This window comes from Arvicanthis niloticus, chromosome 11 (assembly GCF_011762505.2).
Source record: "Arvicanthis niloticus isolate mArvNil1 chromosome 11, mArvNil1.pat.X, whole genome shotgun sequence".
NCBI classification, from domain to species: Eukaryota; Metazoa; Chordata; class Mammalia; order Rodentia; family Muridae; genus Arvicanthis; species Arvicanthis niloticus.
The window spans coordinates 56000416-56017838 of NC_047668.1; the positions used below are offsets into that span (position 1 = coordinate 56000416).

Here is a 17423-nt window from a genome sequence, read left to right on the forward strand (position 1 = left end):
ATTCTGTCTCAAAAATAACCAAACAATAGTAACAAAACCAAATAACCAAACAATAATAACAAAACCAAACCCAACACCCACAAAACAACAACAAAACCCCACCACCTGCAGAGGGCCAGCCCTTTAAAGGGCCAGTCCTTTTAATGTGTGAGCCCGTATGGAAGGATGCTTCAGATTCAAACTATGAGAGAGCCTAAAGGCGAGCCCAGCACACTGTGAGGAGGGTCATCCGGCATTGGTGTGCTACCTCTCGGGACCAATGACTCAGTGCTGGTGTCTAGAGCCCATGGTGGAGCCCTGCAACTGCTACACACTGGTCGAAAGTCCCCTACCATGGTTACTGTGGGACTCGTTACACTAGCAGCACAGACATCCAAGGTCGCAAGCCTTCAAGGCTCCCAACGACAGCACCATCGGTACTGAATACAGGTTTACCTTTGGGCCTCTTGGTCAGTTCTGGCTTCTTCTCACTGTAATATGCTGATCTGAGTCAAATGAGCTCGGACTTAACTCTTGCTCTGCCACTTCCCAAGTCAGGGTTAAGCCTTGGCGGCTTTAGAAAATTACGTGTATAAGCATGCTTTTCTTGCACCTGTGTCTGTGTACTATGCGGTATGCACTGCCATATCTCCTGCAGCTGAAGTTAATAAACAGCTGTGCACTGAGACTTGAACCCAGGTCCTCTGGAGGAGCAGCCGATGCTTTGGACTGCTGAGCCATCTCCCCAGCCTCGTGGTGGGCTTTTTGTTTGTGGTGTTGAAGACTGAACTCAAAACTTGGAGATTACCAGACAAATGCTCTCCCACCAAGTCGTCCCTCCCCCCCAGTCCAAGCATGGGTTTCTTCACTAGGAAGTAGGGACAGTACAAGTCACTTGACAAGATGAAAGTGTCCTGTTTGTTGGCTGGTGGCTGCTCTTTGGAGGTAGTGCCATATAACTCTTGAAGTTGAGGCCTTTCTCTAAGACGGTCTTGTCCTTAGTCAAACTGGAAGCATCATCATTTGGAGCTGCGGACTTGGACACAGGAAGCCTGCAGTTCATACAGTCATTCCACCAACATTTATGAGGACATAGCACGTACAGGTGCTGAGCTGTACTGAAGGCAAACGGTGTCCTTGTCCTCACATGTCATGATGAATCTTAAGAACTGGCCAGGCGAAAGACTATGGGTGGCAGAGATGAACACCAGTGTGGGGGGGGGGAGGTATTGGGTGGGTGACACTAGAAAAGGTCAGGTCAGTTGCTTTGGGGTGGCAAAGACTGAAGGGTAAAGGTGGCCTGTAATATGAAGGGGTGGTTCTGTATTTCAACAAATTAGGCAACTGTCCCTGTGACCCTCAATGGGGGGGGAATGTGCTAGGTGGGGTGTGTTGCATGGGGACCTGCTTCAGCATTGAGGGTCTGCAAATATGTGTGACGTGGGTGTGGGAGATGCAACTCAGGACACTGGGGCACTGAAAGGCTGGATGGATGGTGCTGTCCAGTGGCAGGAGGGAGGAGCCTGACAGGGAGGCTGGGAGTCAAGGGATCCAGCGCCAAGCTCCGGTGATGGTAGCTGGAGAGGTGAGCACTACAGACCCGGAGCCCTGAGAGCACCCACACCCTGAGGGAGCCTGATCTAGTGCAGGTCTGCGGAGAATCTTGTAGCTGGAAGAGGCAGGCCTTCAATGTCATTTACTTCAACCTCCCACCTCTTCAGATTTTTCCAGAGCCCACCTGAGGGCATCTAACTCTTTTTGGACACCTCAAGGTACGAGAAGCTTACTGCCTTCTAGGGAGCCCACTCCATGGCGGTGCTCGGACCCCTAGGATGGCCTCGAGGCGCCAGGCGCTCCGACCTTGGCCGTGTGCAGCCGTCTGGCCACCGCGGCACCTGGCTGAGGGTGGCGACGCGGCTGGGCAGGCGCTGCTGTCCCCTGCCCCAGTGCTGAGGCGCGCAGAGCGCAGTGGGCTCTGGTGGAGGTCGGGAGAACTGCAGGGCGAAGGCCGCCGGGGGCTCCGCGGGCGGCGGGGGGGAGGCACTTGACACCGGCCCGGGAGAGGAGGGGCAGCTGTCCCTACGACCAGTGCTGGATGCGGGGACCCAGCGCAGAAGCCGCGCCAGGTAGAGGGGCGCCGCAAGGTGGGAAGGCTGCGGCCGGGGGACCACCCGAAGGGTACGGGGCGGCCGGGAGTGCGGCTCCGGCGGGGTGCCGGGCTCGGAGCGCTGCAGCCGGGGCGCGGCGGGGTCCCGAACCCGCTCCTCCCGCCGGGGGCGCTAGGACCGCCCGCGGCTCCGGTCGCTCCCGCCGCGGCGCCCCGGGGCTCCCGGTGTTGCCTCCCGGGCGGCTCCGCAGCGCCGGGGCCGGAGCCAGAGCGGCCACGGGGGGCGAGCGGCGGGCGGAGGCCTGGGCGGCGGGCGGCCGGAGGGAGGGAAGGAGGAAGGCGGAGAGAAGGGGCGGGCGGGGGGGACCCGGCGGAGGAGGCGGAGAGAGGGAGCGCGACAGCGACGGAGGGAGGGAGCGCGGCAGGCAGCGGGCGGGCCGGGAGGCGGCGCGGGCGGCGGCGCGAGCAGAGGACGAGCCGGGACGCGGCGCCGCGGCAGCAGGGCGAGCCGGGCCGCCCGACCCGCCGGGCCACACGGTAACCAGCACGGCCTGCGGCCCCGGAGCTGGGAGGGCGGGCGGGCGGACGGACGGGAGGGCGCAGCAAGGCGGTGGGGAGCGCGACTCGGACCCCGCAACTCGGTGCGCGGCGCGCGGGGCTGCGGGCGCGGACGGCCCGGGCCGAGGGTTTGTTTATGTCCCCGCAGCTCGCCCGCCGCATCTCTCCTGCGCGCCGCCTCCGCCGCGGACGCCCCTCGGCGCCCCCGCCCGGCCCGGGCTCAAGTTCAAGTCCGTACAATGCCGCGGGGGGGCCTCCGCCGGCCTGCGCGCCGCCCGACGCGCGCTGCCGCAGGGCCCCGCCGCCTCCGCCTTCCGGGCTCTGCCCCCGCCCGGGGGCCCGGCCCGGGCCTGCGGCCGTGCGCTGCGGGGTGCGGACCCGACCCGGAATCGGGCGGCGGGAGGGGAGAGGGAGGGGGAGGGGGCGCGGGCGGGCGGCCGGGGAGCGCCGTGGCCACGGCAGAAAATGGCAGCCTGGCACGACCCGGGCCCCGCGCCCCGCCCCGCCCCTCCCCCGGGCCTGGAGGCTCCGCGCGGCGGGGGGACCCTGGAGGCCCCCGGCAGGGCCCAGGGGCGGCCGGGGCCCGCGCCGGGTAGCGCGGCATCGCGATCTTCCCGCGGCCACCTGTGGCTTGGGGGTGCGGGGCGCCGGCGGGCCTGGGAGGGGCGCGCGCGTGGGGAGCGTGCCCGCTCGGGGGGCGCACGCTCCCGCGGAGGCCAGGCGGAACGGCGTGGGGGGCGTCGCGCCCGACTCCTCCCTGCCCCCGCTGCGGGCCGTGGGAGCGGGGCGGCGGTGGCGGCGGCGCCGCAGTGTGGGGGCGGGGCGGGAGTGGGCGAGGATCCCCGGGCCCGGCCGCGGAGGACTAGAAGGTGCGGGGGCGGGAGCAGCAAGGCTGGAAACGACTCCGGTGGGGATGCCGGGGTCGCCCCCTGCAGCAGACTCCCCCTGCACACACTCACACGCACCCCCGCCGGGCCGGTGTAGACGTGTCCTTGAAAGCTTCGCATCTGCACAGTGAAGGACGAGGCCTCGCCGAGGCTGCGGATCGGGGGTCGCAGTCCCCATGTTGCCCACACCTTAGGAGACCCCCGAGCCTCTGAGCGGCGCCGGCCGCGATCCGTGTCCCGCCCTCACCCGGCCTCCCCACTCCACGCCGTCATGCCCTCCCTCGTTGGCGCGGACCGAGCTGGCGTGCGTCCAGGGCCCGCCCCCGGCCTCCCCCAACCCCTCTTCGCGGGGCCCGCAGCCCTATGGCTGCCAAACTTCATTTTGCTTTCCTGGAGCCTGCCTTCTTGGGGGCACCCTCTCCCTTCGCTCCCCACTCAGTTGCTCTCCCCCTGTCTCTGCATCCCCTCCTCTCTTTTCCTGCAAGGCCAGCTGAATAGGTGTGGGCATCCTGGGTGGGAGTAGGTTCCCACTGGGTCTCAGAGCTCCCTTCCCGGGCTCCCAAGGGGAGCCTTCTGTGGCTGCACCTTGACCTAAGATGGCGTCTTGCACCCAGCTGGGCAGTTCTGGCCTGCGTAGGGCTGGGGAGGAAGGGCGGGCTAGGGACTGCATAACTGCCCCCTCTCAAACTAGAGGGGACAGGAGCCTTCGGGGAGGAGTATCTTCGGCCGAGTGACCCAGCTTGCCCCTCGCTGCTGTGCCCAGAGACTGCCATCAGCATCCCCGGGGACAGTTCAGTCTTCATGTTTCACCCTGAGCTGCCAGCGGCTGAACCTCCTCCTGAGCAGGCTGCGCAGGGATTCTGGGATCAGGTGCTCTCCACTGTGCCTCCTCCCTCCCAGGCAGATGTGACAGCTGCAGCCTGGGGAGCTATTCTTGCGTTGCTGGGGTGTTAGGACTGGCCTGTGGGATTTGGGAAGCCCAGCTGCCTGGCAGACCCTCTTTGGGCTATCCTGTGTGCTAGCAGGGGCCATTTGCAGGTAGAGCAGTCACTTGCTCTTGGATAGTTGGGTTGTGGAAGTTCCTGTGGGCTTTGGGGGCAAGCTGACCTGTCCCCTCTACCTCTGGGGTCCATTAAGGCCCTGGTGGAGCTTTTGACAGGTAATTCTGTCAAAGTGTATTTGTGTGTGCATGTCTGTGTGTGTGTGTGTGTGTGTGTGTGTGTGTGTGTGTGACACACACCAGGTAGGGGCCCCAGGCCAACTTGTGTTATAGGTCTGGCACCTGCCTCCTCCCTCCCTGTGGCCCCCTTCTCTAGGCCCTGCTGCCTCTCAGCCCTATCTTTGCACCCTTCCCCCATTAAATCTGCAGCTCTTGATTCCTGGGCTCATGGTGGCCCACACTTTTCCTTGTTACTTGGCCCAGGCTCTCTAGTGTTCTCTGGGAGCCTAACCTGAGGAAAGGTCTATCCCCTTTAGACTCAAGGAATGAACATCCCAAGTGCAAGGTCTGCCTTCCTCAGTGGAGGAGCCTAAGAGAGGCTGCCAATGGCCATCTGTCAGGGTGTCTGCAGGCAGGATTCCTCTGTGGGGTGGGGGTTGGATGCAGCTTGCAGGCCCATTCCAACTTTGAAATTCTACGGCTTTGATTTTCCTGGTGGAATTTCAGACCCAGAATTGGGCTAGAGTGGTCTGTTTTCCCTCCACGGTAGTGGTAATGGAGAAGGTAGGCTGACAGGGGGTGGGCTTTGGCACAGAGGGGAGGGATGATGTGTTGGTCTGTCAGGTCTGACTGCAGAGGATGTAAAACACAGCTTCCATGCGGCCTCTCCACTTAGTGCTCTCCTGAAGGTGCGTGTGAGAAAATGTGTGTGTGTAACTTGCAAGGGTCATCCCCAGTCGAATCTGTTGTAAGTCCCTCGGTCCCTAAGGGTAGCTGACCTTCACTTCCATGCCCTGTCCTCTGTTCTTCTTTCCCACAAGCCAGCAAGGAATAAGATGAGTTGAAGGATCCTTGTCCAGCCTCTCTGGGTGGGAGGAGAAGGTGATCTGCCTTCTGGGGAGTCCTGGGTGTTCTGCTCAACATTTAGTGGGCTCCCTACTCTCTTCCAGAATGTGGCTCTCTCTCTCTTATCCCCTCAGTTGGTGGTTAGTCCAGTGGTTATTGCCTGCTTATAGGTCTCCAGTGGCCACTACTGTTTACTGGGCACCCTGCCCCCTTGACCCCAGACCCAAGTTCTTTCCCAGATTCCCTCAAGATTTCCATTTCAGGGAGCCAGATAGAAAAGGGTCAGCCTTGCCTTTCACATGGGTGGACCCTCTTCTAAGATGTTTCCATGGATGTTCCAGCCCTTAGAAGGGGAGCTGGGGGCTTCTGGAGCATTAGGAGCTGGTCTGGGGGCTCTGTGTGATTGGCTCTGCCTCCCAGGGCCTGAGGCAGAAGGGTTACTGCGGTGCTTTGCCCCCCTCACCGCCCCCCCCTCCAACATTTACTGCTGCCTCCCGGCTGATGATTGAGCAGGTCTGGCTGGTAGAAGTCAGAGCTACAGTGTAGTCCTTGGGGGAGTTGGCCCTAGCTCCATTTTAGAAGCCATCAGCTATCTCAGCAAGGCTGCGTTTCTGCGGGGACTCTGCTGCTCCTGACCAGCATTTTAATAGTAAATTAAAGGTACCAGGCTCCTTCCCATTCCCCTTCTGTCCCCTCCCACCCTTGCTAGGGTCCTGCTCTGTAGTCAAGATTGGCCTTCAACTGATTTTCCAGCCTTTGCCTCCCAAGTGCTGGCATTATAAGGAAGTTTGTGGAAACGTTACGGACTTATTTAGGGTCTTTTGTCTTTTTTCTTTTCTTTTTGAAATCACGGTTACCAAACCTTCCTCAGCCGTCTTCAGCCTCTCTTGTATCTGGGGTGACATGCATCTGGCTTCCTCTGTCCTGTTGATGATAGTGTTTCTCCCTAAGAAATGAGCCAAGTGAGTGTCATTAATACAAGTCTTTCTCTGAGATCCGTGTTGTGTCCGAGCTGCCTCCATTTGGCTAATTGCGTGGGCAAGATGGGGTCCACGCTGTGTGTCTGCATACTTGCGCAGACATGTATGGACACACGGCTTGTTTTATGAGAGCCGGGTTCAGTGCGTTGTAAGCAAGGGTCCTGGAGTTACGAGGGAGCATCTGTTGACTCAGCCTAGCTGTAGAACTTAACTGCTGGCTGCCAGGACATATGGAAGAGCCGGTCACCATCTGAGCCAAGGGGCAGTGGGTGTGTGGGTTGCTGTCCCTGCTGTCTGCATTTTGAAGTTTTGAAAAGCCCCGCCCACGTTCCTGTCTCTTTTATAAAGCCTTGGTTTTATAAGGACGATGCTGACAGTGCTTGGAAATCTTGGCAGTGTGCTTCCGTTCTCACAAATGGGTTTGTCAACAGGTTGTGTGAGCACCTTCAGTCCTGAGTTTGTTCCAGCTTTTTATTCTTACTCTGCCTTGAATTCCGTAGAATTTTCCCCTCATGTTTGCTTCCGCTTGTCTTGAGATTTTATTTGCTAGGCATTTCCTGTGAGCAGGGTCCAGTGCCTGCTTTGAAGAGTACCCAACTAATTAATAATTCAGGGTGCTGGATACGGAGGTCACTGCCAATTGAAAGGTCAGGACAGGCTTCTAGGAGGAAGGGGCAGCACCGAGGGCCTCGGAGTCCAGTAGAGTGGGGGAAGGGCGTCATCTGGGGCAACTGTGGTGTGAGAATGCTCACCCCTGGTGGACGCCTGGGGAGTTGGAGGGGGTCTGGGAGGTGCTGGGGTCTTGGCTAAGGCTTCCCAGTAGTTTAGGGAGAAGGTCCCTGCACTTAGTGACTCCTGTGTGTGCCCATGGAGAAATGACTAAGCCTCCCTGCAGGGGGGTGGAGGGAAAGCGGGGCTAGGCCAGCTGAGCCCAGGTGGTGCAGGATCTTGATTCTTCACAGTCTGTAGACTGGGGCTTAAGAGCTCAGACTTGGGACAGGAAAGCATGGGTTTGGTTGTGTAGCCCCAGGGGGTCTTGGCAACTGGTGGGAGGCGGAGCCAAGGTTCTCTGGTGTTGCTACTGATAGCCACAGCAGTGTGGATTGCAAGCCAGAGAGTCTCTGTTGTTGTTCTGGTCTCTCGGGGGTTGGGGAGGGGGTCTCCACATCCTCTCTTGTCCACACTCCCAGGCAGAGACCCTCCAGCACCCAGAACAGTCTCTCTGGGAGTTAGAAGGGAAAGAGGTGGAATGACAGGTTTTTGCCTCAACAGCTCTGCCTTGCCTTCCCCTCCCTTCTCTGTGCCAGGGAGATGCCTAGATGGCTAGCCCACACCGACAGGTGACAGGTGTGGGTCCTGCTTCACAGGAAGGGGACAGCACATGGCCCTTCCAAGCCTAACTTAGGGCTTTCCTGCTGAATCCTACTATGGTGGGATTGTTTTTCAACATCAACTCTTGCTTTGCACTGCCTGCTATCCTTTTGGGGTCCCCCTCTGAGTCCTAAGGCTTCCTGATCTTATTCAGATACAGGACCAGTTTCCCATTTTCTCTTTCCTGTGGTCATTCTTATTGATCCTGTTCCAAATGTCAAGGTCATTTTAAATTCTGAGCCTGTTAACTGTCCTGTCTGGGTACACAGATGGGATGGACAGGTGGCCATCTTAACAGCAAGTGATGGGACTGAGATCGGAGTCTCCTGCTTCTAGCCCAGCGGTTTGTTTTGATTTGGAGTTTTGAGGCAGTGTCTTACTTAAGCTGAGGCTAGCCCCATATTCATGATACTCTTCCTTTAGCCTGCTGGGATTACAAATGTGAACTTCTGTACCTGGCCCCTGTGCTCTTCTTACCCTGGAGGTGGTCACTGGTGCAGAAGACACTTCCATTCTGAGAAATGACATCAGATACTTAGGCTGGTGACTGTGAAGTTGAGGAGTCACACTTGTGGGCTGAACTGTTGGCTGGATATGGGCTGCTTCATTGAGGTTGTCCGAGTGGCCATGACCCTGAAGCATGCCTTCTCTGTTTCCCAAAAGACTCTGGGAGGTGGCAGACAGTGTAACCTGCCCATGCCAGGCAGAGGCATGAGGCGGCAGAAGCTATGGAGAGGAGGCCTCGTGATGAAATGGGCCTGTGTGGTTAATATAGAGTCTAAGAAGATGAGCTTACAAATAAATGAGGTGCTGAGAGATCTATCCTGATTGGTGAGTGTCCTTGAGGTGCTGTTGGCTCACCCCAAATTGCAACGTGCTTAATGTAATCTCTTGCCTGTTATAGACTAGGCTGGCCTTGAATTCTCTGCTCTCTAAGTGCTGGAGGTATAACTCAATTTTAAAACTGTTTAAAATTACATTGTCTTTGGCGTGTGTGTGTATATTAACACAAATGCACAACAAGCATGCGGAAGTCAAAAGGACACCTGTGGGAGGAGTCTTCCACCATGTGGGTCAAATTTAATTAAAAAAATAAAAAAGTCAAGTGGTGGTGGTGCACACCTTTTATCCAAGGATTCAGGAGGCAGTGGCAGCTGGATCTCTGAATTTTGAGGCCAGCCTGGTTTACAGAATTCCAGACCAGCCAGGGCTACACAGAAAAACGTTGTCTTGGGGGAAAAAAAGAAAGAAGGAAGGAAGGGAGGGAGACAGACAGACAGGTAAGTCTCTTGTGAGTTCAAGGCCAGTCTAGTCCACACAGTGAGTTCCAGGACAGCCAGGACTACATAGTGACAGCATGTCCTAAAGAAAAAAGAATTCCATTTATAGGTTAATAAATGCATATGAAAGATTTCCTCTGAGGACACATGCCAACCTGTCATCAAGAATATAACCTTTTTTCCATGTGTTTTTGTATTCTCTTAAAAACATGACTTTGTTTGTTTGTAGTTACAACAACAACAAAAATAAAGAAATCCCTTAAAGGGGGATGAAGTAGAACCATATTCTATGCAGGAACTCTCTTGTAGTAGAGGGAGAGTCTGGGGGCTGGAGGATGAAGCTGGAGCTTCATCCTCAATAGCTGTGACCAATGGGAATCCAGGCCTCAGAGCAAGGCTGCCTGTGAGGAAAAATAACTAGCAGAAACCAGGCATGGAGCTCAAGACTACACAGCACTCATGAGCCTGACGCAGGAAAACTGCTGAGAGTCTAAGGGCCAGCCTGGGCTACAAGAGTGAGACACTATCTCAAAACAGAAAACTGGACTTTGTGGCGCACACATTCAGGAGGTAGAGGCAGGAGGGTCATGAGTTCAAGGGCACCCTCTGTCTACATAGTGAATGTGAGAGCAGCCTGGGCTGTGTTCTTTGAAAGGAAGGTCCCTAAAAGGAGACCTCAGGCATGGAACAGCTGTCGTGCAGGGTTAAAGGAATCCTAATGTAGGTGGGGCAGGGTGATGGGGGCAAGCACTGGGAACAGATGCTGGGTGAAGTTTTGGGAGAGATCTGCTACCACAGAAAAATCATACATTTGGAAAGCTTGTGGATGTAATTACAGAAACACAGCAGGACAGCCAGAGAGAGAGACTCAGTGGATGCAACACAAGTGGAGTTCAAGCTCCAGGAACTCACATAAAGGTGTGTGTGTGTGTGTGTGTGTGCACGCGAGTGTGCATGGTTGTGCATTCTAGTACTTGGGAAATGGGCAGGAGGATCTCTATGAGTTTGAGGCCAGCCATGTCTGCATAGACTGTTTCAAACAAAATTCCAAATAAATAAATGGTACGACATTAATAAATAGAAAGAAACTGGCTTAAAGACTAGGGCAAGGTGACTAAGTCTATGCAGGAAGAGATCTGGATCTGGGGAAGGGCTGAGAACAGAGGGTCTTGCTTGTACTTAGTTCCCAGGAACACTGGACAAACCTAGGACAGGGGATGGGGGAAAACTCTTTGAAAACCCCCCTGAAAGGCATGACTGCAGGGCTAGTCACCCAAATTGTCCCCTGGGTATTAAAGGTATAACTAAAGATGCAGCTGGGGGTAGAGGGCAGGTCTCTCAGCCCAAGTCTCTACAGAGCACCTAGAGAAGCCGCCCACACTCAAGGGTCAGTTTGCCATCAGAAGACCCTGCTGCAGATGCAGGAGTATCTGTAGAATTTGCCTTGGATGTGGACTCAAGTTGTGTCCAGCTCTGGTCTAGGAGCTCCTAAGGAGGTGGGTGACAACCAAGAGGGGGAATTAAGGAAAGAGATATAAAAATTCCTTTTCCTGGCCACCTTGCTGCCCTGGGAAGCTCAGGGCCAGGGCCAGTTGTTTGACAACAATACCCTGCTCACCTCACCTTCCTCAGTCTTCTCCCTGGCGTCGTCCGTAGATGCCTCTTGGATGCCTGCTGCAGATGGGACTAGAAGGGCTAAGACTGGGAGAAGACAAGAACCCAGCATGGAAGGAAGTCCAGGGCTTGTCCCTCTGCTGATCAGACCCTAGTTCCAGGCTTGTTCGGGAGTCGGACAGCCCCCTACTGGGGTTAGCATCTTCAGCTGCTGAGACTCATTTGCTGCCTGGCCCTAAGTCCTCATCTTAAAGCCACATATAGGAGGCACTCAGGAAGGAAGTGCCCCTTTTTATAAGTGGGGTTCATCATACAAGGGTCTATGAATAAGGGGACCCCTCATGAAGGCCTTGCACTGTGAGAACCTACGAAACAACTATTCTCATCACACTTAAGATGAAGGAAAGAAGGCAGAGGCAGGTGGATTTCTGAGTTCGAGGCTAGCCTGGTCTACAGAGTGAGTTCCAGGACAGCCAGGACTACACAGAGAAGCCCTGTCTCGAAAAACCAAAAAAAAAAAAAAAAAAAAAAAAAAAAAAAAAAAAAAAAAGAAGAAGAAGAAGGAAAGAGAGTCATTTTGGTAACTATATATCAATCTTTATATTGGGGAGCAGGCACACGTGTGGGGACCAGGACAACCTGTGGGATATCTGTTCTCTCTGTCCACCATATGGGTCCTGGACGTCAAACTCAAGTTGTCAGGTTTGGCAACAGAAATTGTCATTTCCTAAGCTACCTCAATGGTCTCTCTGTTATTCCCACTACAAAACCAGGAATTGCCTGTAGAGGCCCCTTCCCCCTTCCTCATTTCTTACGGGTTGTGGTCCTGCTGCCTCCACTGGCTTTGCCCGTAGTCTAGAGCATGGGAGGGTCTAGACCATAGCCACCTTGGCAAATAGCATTGCAATGGCTTCTAATGGTTTTAGCGCCATGAACAGTGTGCTTGTTGCTATCCACTCAGAGGCCTGTGGTTCTCAGCCTGGCTGGTAGTAGCCTGAGGGCCTGCCTGGTACTGGAGACTCATCTTAAAAGCCCAGTGGGGCTGGGCAGTGCCTCTCCATTTTCTCCAGTCAACATCCTCCCAACAGTTTGGCATCTTAATCCCAGGCCCTGATGTGGCAGGGCCAGCGGCTTTTCAGCTTTCTCTGGAGGTCCCTTGCTCCAGATGCATAGTGTTCCTATTCATCTCTGAAAGGCCTCCTGGGTGCCACATGTTGGTTATACAGATGAAACCCAAGGACCCTGCACCTTCAGGTGAGAGATGGGTAATGAACTGCCAGCTGTGGTCAGCTTGAAAAAAAAACAAAAAACAAACCAGGAAGGGGCTCATGTCCTTACTGAGGCTGGATAAGGGAAGCCTAGTCACAAGCAGGGAGTGTCCTGAAGTGATTTCTGACAGAGGGGACGCCTAAGCTGAGTGGAAGGGCATGGAGCAGTTAGCCAGATGGACAAGGGTATATTCAGGCTGATGAAGCTAGAGGCTGTGGAGGCTCTGATGTTACCCACAGACAAGGATGAGAGTTACACTTGGAGTCCTTGGCCCCCAGTGACATCTGAGGAAGGTCATTCTGGGGCACCCAGAAGGAGAAACTCAGAAGCCAGTGTTGAAATGTAGGGGTCAGCTAGGCAGCAGAAGAGGGTCTGCACCAAGGTCTGGGCTCCAAAGGGAGGGAAGAGAGGCAATGGTGACTGCTTCCTGCATGCTCAGGAGAGTCCCTGAGGGCTCTGGGGTGTTGCTTCCTGGGAGACATTGGAGCTGGGCCTGGGCCAGGCTTGCAGAAGGAGGCGAGAGCCTGCGTCAGAAGGCCTAAAGGGGGCGTCCGTGGGATGGGTGAGGAAGGGCTATTGCTTTCATCAGTGCTAGGCGGCCCTGCAGATGTTTCGGGAGGCGGTGACTTCACCAGGCTTGTGCCACAGGCATCAGGCAGTGTTCCTGGAGTTTGGGGATTTGAACTGAAATGTCTGCTTCTTGGTGATTTCCCCCAAAGATGAGCTTTCAGGCCTAGCCCTCTACCCCCAGGCTGCTCCATTTGGGTAAGTATTACTGTCACCTTCTGAGGATGAGAACATCCTTGGACCTGAGTAAAGCTGCTCCCCTCCATCAGGGCCAAGTCTGCCAAAGGAGGAGGGAACAATCTGGGACCGGCCAGATACAAAATTGTTGGAGAGAAAGGGGTCTTTAGTGTTCCATGAGGTAGAATCTAAAGACTACTCCCAAAGTCTTTTTGGGATAAGGACATGAGCCATGTTGGTATTGCTGAACTCAGGCGGAGGCAGTGTGGCAGTGTGCCAAAGCCACCAGATTTGGCACCGGGTAGATGGGGTTTGACCTTGGCTCTGCTACTTCCTTGGCTGGTGTCCTTGAGGGGATCACCCAGCCTCTGCCCACCTTGACGCTGCCATCTGTAGAGTGGATGTAATCTCAGAGGCTCTTATGGCTGTTTGCTTGTTTGCAGGGTGTGTGCTTCTTGCGAGAAGCCTGGCTGTTTTCTTTCACTGTCTATTGAGAGACTCCTTAGGCAGTCAGCTTCACAGGTGTTTGAGGATTTAAATCCAACCATGTGTGTTCTTGGTTTGGCACAGAGCAGGCTTGTCTGCAGATGCCTGCTTCCCCTCCCTGTCTTGTGAGCTGAATGGCATCTCCTGGTCTTTGTAGCTGTGATGGTCTCTGTCAGGTCCCAGTGACGTCCTTGTGCTCAGCTCTTTGCCACCAGCCTGGGTCACCCCAGTACACTTGAGAGGCTACTGAGGGTGAGAGCTGAGGGGATCAGAGAGGGAGTGTAGATGTGAGAGTCACGGGGCTACATGTGAACTTGGGAGTGATGAGGTCAGGACCTGGATGGGCTGCCCTTCTTGCAGAGCCAGACCTCTCGAACCAGCGGGTCCAGGTTCCCGTGGGGCCATTTAGCTGTGTTGTGACCCTTGCTATGCCTGTTGGTAGACATTTGAAGATCCTCTGTGTCCTCGAGGCTTTGGCCAAAGATGGCTTCTCATCCCGGGTGTGTATGCAGATGATGTTGCCCAGAGGGCCTGGGTAAGCCTCGAGCTGTCCCTGGGCAGTAGTGTAGCTGGGTGTGGCTTGCTATGAATCTGCTGCAGAACCTTGCAAGGGCCTTGAGCCTGGACTGGCTCTGGGGAAGCTGAATCCCTGTGAACTCAGGGTGTGGAGGTGTAATCACATGAAACATACAGCATAATTAATCCTGTATGCTCTTAATGATATGCATAATTGTTCTGCATGGTAATTAGGTGTAAATGGTAAGCAGTTCACATAAATGTTTTTGTAATTGGTATTAATTTTGCAGAGGCAAACCAAGTTTATGTGGTTTTTTCCTTCTTGCTCTGTTACTTTTCTAGTGCAGGCAATTCCCAGCTTTTGGAGGGCTCTATTGCAAATGTTTGTTTCTAGGGCAATGTTTTGTATTTTCTTGCAGAACAATGTTGTGAATGGCTATGAGCTTCCCAAGCTGGTCTCCAAATGCCTCTTTGGCCCACACAGTAGGTGAAATGTGCAAACTCCTGTCTGTTTGGAGGTGACGGTGGGTTCCTTGCTCCAGCTGTCCCCCAGGGTCTGCAGCTTCTGGAGGGCAAGTGCTCGTGGGTCACCATGTGTGCCTTCCTCTGTGTGTGTGTGTGTGTGTGTTCCTGTGTCTTTTTCTCATCTGTGACTGTGTTTGTATGACTGTGCATCCATCTGTGTCTGTGTGTGCATGTGTCTGCGCATGTGTCTATATTTGTCTTTTGTGTTTGTGTTATGATCTCTATGTCTGCTTGCCTCTGTATGTGTATCTGTGCTTATAGATATGTCTTTGTGTGTCTGTGTGTGACTCTACATGTATACATCATGTCTCTATGTGGCCCTGTACATGTTTGTCTCTCTCTCTCTCTCTCTCTCTCTCTCTCTCTCTCTCTCTCTCTCTCTCTCTCTCTCTCTCTCTGTGTGTGTGTGTGTGTGTGTGCTTGGTCTCTGTGTGCATTTGTTGATGTGCACACATCTGGGTCTGTGTGACTTACAGATGTTTTTAAGGCTACCCTAGAAGAAAAGCTGTGACCCTGAGTCAGGCTGCAGCAGACACCCAGGAGTGTGAGCTAGCTTACTACACAATCTAGGTGAGCTGGCCTTTTATCCTGAGTCACAGAATAATTTTTAAAAGGAACACCTGCTGAGCATCTACCGCATACCAAGCACTGAGCTAAACACTCAACTCCTGCTCTCATACCTGAGGCAGACTTGTAAGATGATAATTCTCATTCACCTCACTTCACAGATTAGGAAACTAAACCTCACACCTCTAAATGTCAACTCTTTACACCAGTGACTTGGTTTGGGTCATTGTGGGGAGCAGGGAGACAGACCAGGACCCATGGAGAGTTCTAAGAACTTTTCAGTGCTGCTTTGCTCTGAGGAGAAGTTGAGTTCCACCTGTATCTCCTCATCCTGAAGCCCTAGGGACTTCCCAGGTCTGACCTAGGAATGGTCAGCTCGATAGTTATTAGGATGCTTTGTGGAGAAAGAGGGTGACAGTGGGCCTGGGGGAAGCATGGCTGTGGACACTGTGGTAAAGAGGTTGCAGGCAAGCCAGCTTCCCAAGGGGTGGGAGGCTAGAGCCTTCCTGGGATCCTCATGACCCCTTCACCTGGGCATCTGGGGGCAGGAAAACCTGCAAGATCCATGGCAGATGTCAGTTTTGGCTTGCAGATGGTGGACTGGAGCCCCAGCTCCACATGGTCTTTCCATGCCTTGGAGCTTTGCCAAGCGACCCCCTGAATGAGGATTATGGGGGTGTTGCTCTTGTCACTGCAGTACTGTGCTGGGGATGTTGCAGCTGCCAGGGAGTGACTTTGCACAGTCCTCTCTGCCTCAAGGGTCAACTAGAATAGGATGGAGGTCAGCCCCCACTGTGGGCTGTGCTGCCTGGATGGGAAAGAACAAGACACGAACCTTGACCTCATATGTTTGGGAAACTAGACACATCTATATACATGTGTGGTATTGCATGACCACCCACAGATACGATCAGAGCCCCTGGGTAAGTACGTGGTCACAGAGGGATGAAGGAAGGAGATATGTCAGCCTGAAGAATGGGGCGAGAGCTCTCAGGGGGCTCCAGAGGGCACCCCTTTCAGAGAAAAATGGTGTGAACAGACTGCAGAAACAAGGGGGTCAGCTGGGAGAGGTGAGGTTAGAGCCAGCTGTCAGTATAAGATCAGTGTGTGAAAATCATTGGCACCTCACAGTTGGGGGAAGTCGGCTTTATCAAGATAAATTTGCATTTCTGTACAATTCAACCTTCTAAGTGTACAGTGTGATTGCCTTTCAAACCCTCCAGGACTGCATCCATCACCGGAGTCAGTTGTAAACTTCTCACAGACATCAGGTTTTGGTTGGGAGAATCATGTGTGGACATTCTGATGACAGGGTGGGCTGGAGGAAGAGACCAAGCAGGCCTACTGTGTAGTCACCAAGGTTATTGTCCAGTGACACAAGGTTCCTAGAGTAAATGAAAGGATAAGAGACTGGAGGATTGAGTCATGGGATAAGGGGAGACAGTCGTTTCTACATACTGAGAGAAGACAGGAAATAGAGCCAGCTCTAAGGACCTGGTTCTCAAGAGCAGAATTTGACCTGTGCATCCAGATGGGCAGGCAGAAAATGAAGACAGACAGAGCCTTGAAGGTGGGGGTCTGTCCTCCTTAAGAAAAGAACTGGGGGCAGAGTGGAGGTCAATGCAGAAGTCCAGCAGTGAAGGCAGGGCTGCCTCCTCACTGGCCCTGGCTGCAGGACAGAGCTAGGGCAGCAGAGGCCAGGGTGGCAGACCATCCTTGGGCTTGTGAGCTTCTAGAAGCAGGGGCTCTTGTACCCTGTGGCCCAGCTCAACTGTAGTGTTCCCTGCATCAGTGTAGATGCATGCTTGAAGTGGAGGGGGTTAGTTGGCAGGGTTGCCAACAAGCCAAAGACGGCATGAAGGACAAAACCCTCGAGCACATGAGTGGCTGTGTCCATCAGGAGACAAACCACTTGGTATTCTGAACAAGGAAAGTTTAACGTGAAGAACTATTAACTGTAACAGGACTGGGATAATAAGGCTTGGTCAGTCAGAGAAAATGAACTCCAGTGAATTCACAAGGAACAGCTACTACTCCTGTGGTGACTGCCAGAGTACCCAGGGAAGAGGCTGCCTGGGGCTGAGAGCCCGCCCTTGGGGGTGGGGGGTGGCCATTGCTCCCTAGATGGCAGAGGAGTCGCTAGTGTCATGTGGATGAATCTTAGTGGATGTCTGCATTCTGGGCCTTTTGGGTTTAAAGAGGGCATGTTCCTTGAGGTTCACTGCTTAGCTCCCCAAGGAGGTGCTGGGAAGCTTCTGGCTGTTGCTCTCCTGCCCTGCTGGAACAGCTGCCACAACATAAGAGCTGAGTGCCCGGAAGTTTGGTCTCCTTTGAGAGCTTAATGCTAGAAAGCATGTAGGCTGTGAGGTGTGGATGCTGTATGGTACAGGAACCTTCACGCCAGCACACAGACCAGGAAGGACAACCGCCTCCCTGAATCTCTCTAGTGCTGCTGCCTCCTCCTCCCCCTCCTCCCTCCTCTGTCTTCTGTGGTTTTTGAGACAGGATTTCTCCACGTATCCCTGGCTGTCCTAC

The 17423-nt window shown here is 54.5% G+C and overlaps 1 protein-coding gene across 4 annotated transcripts in view; it reads left to right on the forward strand.

Annotated features, from left to right (window-relative positions):
- Nucleotides 1-1731: 1731 nt before the first annotated feature.
- Dnmt3a (DNA methyltransferase 3 alpha) overlaps nt 1732-17423 on the forward strand; it is a 101542-nt gene continuing 85850 nt past the window's right edge. Inside the window, exon 1 of one of the 4 annotated variants that reach the window (XM_076942221.1) lies at nt 1732-1751. The gene's annotated coding sequence lies outside the window, so the exon portion shown is untranslated. Of the gene's footprint in view, nt 1752-1967; nt 2124-2498; nt 2624-17423 lie in introns of those variants that run through there. The other 3 variants (XM_076942219.1, XM_076942220.1, XM_034513867.2) reach the window with 3 other exon arrangements.